Source organism: Nicotiana tabacum, chromosome 7 (genome assembly GCF_000715075.1).
Source record: "Nicotiana tabacum cultivar K326 chromosome 7, ASM71507v2, whole genome shotgun sequence".
Lineage (NCBI taxonomy): Eukaryota > Viridiplantae > Streptophyta > Magnoliopsida > Solanales > Solanaceae > Nicotiana > Nicotiana tabacum.
Genome location: NC_134086.1, coordinates 139896137 through 139901144, shown reverse-complemented (window position 1 = coordinate 139901144; position 5008 = coordinate 139896137).

Below are 5008 nucleotides of genomic sequence, written 5' to 3'. Positions count from 1 at the left end.
CAAGTATTTCCCCTGTAACGTAAAAATATTATTACTCTACAACAACAACAGCCCCACAGGTGGGGTCTGGGAAGAATATTATTACTCTCTAAAGCATATATTATCAACAACAAGACTGCAGTAAATAATATATGGACTGAACTACTAAGTAAACTCATGAATTTGTTACTTATCACTGCTTCACTTCTCATGCGCACCAACAAACAGGAAATTAAAATTGGGAACATAAAATAGCTCTGTACAACTACATGTATATTATTCTATAAATATCAATCTAGTGATCTGCTTCAAATTAAAACCACAAGTAAAAACTCCTTTGTACTCATAAATTTCTATAGATGATATTTTGTTTTACAGAAGCAAAAAAAGAAACTCAAATGTTGATTAACATATCTTGAAAGAAATTAGGAATCAAGAAGCAATTCTATAGAAAACATGCGAACTCTTTACCAACAACTTGTAGCACCCATAATCATCAGAAGTTCTTTTTCGGCTTGCATACTATCATCAAAATGAACCGTCCTTTTGATGTTTTCAATAGCGATCCGAGTCGCTTCTCTATCTCTTTGCCGTTGTGACTTAGCTTTCGCTTCTCGTAATTGTTTTTCCCACAGCTTTGTTTTCTTCTTCATCTCTGTTCCATCAAACGCTTTGCCTAGAATTTGTTGTTGGGATTTAAAGATTACATCAGCGTAGCGTATTTTCAGCATGGCAGCCCGAATGAATTTGTTATCCTTCTCCAACTCCTTAACATCAACGATATGATCATGGGTGGTGGTATCAATCGAGATCTTCCTCTTCCTACGGCAAGCCATAATATTCTCTCTAACTTGGCAGCCAACTAATTTTGGCTGAGAATTATAAAGCAGCGCCATAGTTAAACCCTGGAGATTAGAAGGCAACGATACACAAGAAGTAGTAACCCTAATCTTTATTGTGTATGAAAGAAAGGTAGTGAGTGCATAAACTAAGTTGGCGCATATATTCATAGGCACGTTGTCCTTTTCCCATCTTATATGGGAAAAGCAAAAAGTTTCCTAAACTTGCATAATTAGTTACTTGCAAAAAGTTTCCTAAACTTGCATAATTAGTTACTTTTTGAGGAAGTATGGAAACTTACAAATTGTAATATGTTCCCTCATGGCTGAAAATCATTTTATCATATTTTATTTTATCACCTAGTGTAGTTAAGTTATAAGTATCTTTTTCTAAGTTGTAAATTAAGTAAATTCAAAGTATAAATAAAGTAATGTAGTCCTCTTATAATTGTTATCACAATGTTATATTTATGATTGTTATCTTAATATTACGTACATTAAATATATAGTTAAATTTTAGTATTTCTTATTCTCTATTAATTTTGCACGTAGACTTTTTAGTTTGATTTCTATTAACAAAATATTTTCTATATTATAATTTAAAATTTATTTAAAACATAAATAGAGAATCATTTAGGAATTTATTATCAAATTTATGTCTTTTTAAGTTTTTCTTAGTTATGCGCATTACTTGAATATATATTTTTAAAACTATAACTCTTTGAGTATAAAAGAGAGGAGACAAAAACACTTGCTTTACACCTCGAGGCTTTCTTTTTGAATCTAATTCTAACCTTCCGGTTAAGTACAGCGATGAATGTCTTCTTAGTTCTTACTACAACATGAACCACTAGCAGGTTTCCCGCTTCCCAGCCTTATACAAGCATAATCCATGCATAAATTTATACAGTATTATATACGATCAAAATTGGGTTTCCCTAATTGTGTATGGCTAACCGAAACCGGGGTGGCTAACCAAGGCTCGACCTCACATTGTATCGAACCATGGTACGGAGATGGATTGCTAAGCTCCTGAATCAAGGACCGATCAAGATCGAGACCAGCCGTGATCGAGACCGAAGCGGGAAAGAGATCGAGCGAGATTGAAGGTAGCCTGCTAAGTCGAATAACAGAAAGTCGAGATATCCATGATCGGGCAAGGATCGTGGCAGAAATCTCAGCACGTATCAAGTCAGGACCGGTTATTTAGCCAATCATGAGATTTCCTTCCATACTTAGAATTATACCATAAGTAGAATTTCTCTACTATATAAAGGTGGTTCTAATCATTTTGTAATCATCATATTCACGCATAACAAAGTAATACATTACATTTTCTCTTAAGCTCTGCTGTTCAGTTCATATAACTCAATAGCATACTCAGGTCGTTCGAGAGTGATCTAGCTCGAGGGCCATAATCGCTCGTTATATTGGTTTGCTTTATTTTATAGTTAATTTCTACCATTAGTTCTCATATTTCTCAGTTTGTGCCAAGTGAAATCACATATCCTTAAAATCACTTATAAGTTTAATTGTTATCCAATTTTAAGAGTAAACAGTTTGGCGCCCACTGTGGGGCTAAGGATAATAGTGATTGCCTGGTACAATTTTCATAACGCACACTATTTTACGCTTGTTCTTTGAAGTGTTTTTGGTTGCAGGATCAACATGTCAAACTCTCAAGTAGCATCCACACACACAGACAATGGCCTTGGTCTCCATGACGAGAACGACAACATAGCGCCCAAGCAAATAGAGTACCTCCAGTCAGCATCGATGGAGCGCCGGTCGCGGACCCAATCGACGCCAGTTCCCATATTGCCATTAATGGGAATTTGGTCGTCGATCCTGAAAGTAGCGTCCTCAAAGACGTTCGTCTAGCCGATCAAAACGCACAGGGTGGTGAAGAAGGCGGGATCAGCCTTTGAATGATATTCAAAAGGTTGCAGACTCACAAGCTACAATAGCATAACTCCAAAATCGGAACCGTGCACCAAGTAGGATCGAGCTTGAGTCATCACAAGAAATTGTTCATAGGGCCGAATCGGTGCCAAAAAGATCGAGTGGAGGAGAATCAGAGACCAATCCTACTATCATAAAGATGCTCAAAAAATTAATTAAGCGAATCGAGACAGGGGAAAGGAAGATTGAGAAAGTCGATAAGAAGGTGGAAACTTATAACTCCAGGGTTGACCAAATCCTGAGGCACTACCGATATTGAAAGGACTAGATTGTAAAAAGTTTATCCAAAAACCTTTCCCCCCAAGTGCAGCTCCGAAGCCAATCCTAAGAAGTTCCGTATGCCCGAGATTCTGAAGTATAACGGTACGATAGATCCAAATGAACACGTCACCTCGTACATGTGCGACATCAAGGGAAATGACTTGGAAGATGATGAGATTGAATCCATATTGCTGAAGAAATATAGAAGGGTTCTATGATATAGTATCATAATTTACCACCTAATTCTGTTGACTCATTTGCTATACTCACAAATTCTTTTATAAAGTCACACGCCGAAGCTCTTAAGGTTGCTACAAGAAAGTCAGACCTTTTCAAGGTAAGGCAGAAAGACAACGAGATGCTCAGGGAATTCGTATCTCAATTCCAAATGGAACGAATGGATTTGTCACGGGTCATCGACGATTAGGCTATTCAAGTTTTTACTCAAGGTCTCAACACTCGGAGTTCCGTAGCTTCACAGTAGTTGAAGCAGAATTTGAACGAATATCTAGCTGTCACTTGGGCTGATGTGCAAAATTGATATCAGTCGAAGATCAGGGTCGAGGATGATCAATTGTGGACTCCAACTAGGCTGGTTTATCCTAACAGGCCCATGGATAGAGTTAAAAGGGATATCGACTAGGAACCACGGTCGAACAGAGATCGATATCAGCCATACGGTGGAGATCGGTGAAACAATGGGCCTTGACGCAACCCCATTCAGAATGATAGAAGGAATGATCGATGCCGCGCCCCCTTTTTCCCTCCGTAGAGAGGAATCTGAGTTTCGACATTCATGGGGTGTGATGACTCATTTCCTTCTAGGAATTGGGTATTGCTTTTTTGGAGAGTCGCCACCTAACGATTTTTAAGGTGTGTTAGGTCACCTACAAGGTTTATCTACAACTACGTTTAATAACTAGAGATAGGGTAAGAGCTTGAAATTATCCTAAGGAGAAGGTGTTAGACACCCCTCAGGATCCACTAGTGTGGTTCCCGGCCAGACAGTTTTTATGAATTTGTGCAATTAGCAAATAAACAAGTAAGGCTCAAGTAATAGGGGATTTAAGTTTAAATACACAAGTGTTTGAAAACAATTATTGAAGGGCGAAATTTTGAAAAGAGTTATAATCTAAGGCATGCTTATGAATATAAAGGAGGGGGTGTCCTAGGTTTGTTTGTAATATGGATCACATCAATGCAATACCCGGTATGACGCTCCTCAGAAGAGGGGATACACGTGGTATTAGCGCACTGGTCATCATATCCATATCTACCCTTTCCCGCCCCGTGAAGGTAATTAAAGCGAGGATTGGTATCGATCCCTATTGCATGCTATTACTCGTCCCATTCCTATCAGTCCTGGAGGAATTTAGGACTCCTATTCCTATAAGAAGGAGGTTCTAGGCAGACCCTCAAGTTTAAAGGCAAAAATACTAAAGCGAAATACAAAAACATATAAGACTGCACTTAGATGGGGAAACATATAAGCAAGTAATAGGCTCATGCATACCTCCACAAATAATGAACATAGATAGCATGACTAATGCACAACTAAGGTCTGAATTTAAAATCCTAAAGGAGTGTGTTTAAGTTGTTGCAGCAGAACCAGAGTTATTACATGACTCAAATAAGAAGTCCGAATCAAGTCTGCCTGCTGGTTGTAACAGTTGATAATTAAACAAAGACAGTTCCAATTTTATTTAAGTTATTACCTAAGGCTTGCCTAGGTGCAAAGAGAGATACAACAATTGTTCAGAATTGTTAAGACAGTTTGGAGATTATTATTACCTAAAACATGTTGTTCTAGTTGTAGAGATTATTACCAGTTATTCAAAAACTTCACAATGTGAAAATTGTTACTCTACTACCTTTTTCCATGAATCAATAATTAACTAGGCGTTTAAAACAAAATGCAAGCAGGACCCTAGAACATGGTATCTACAAGAAAATTGCAAGGTTTGTTG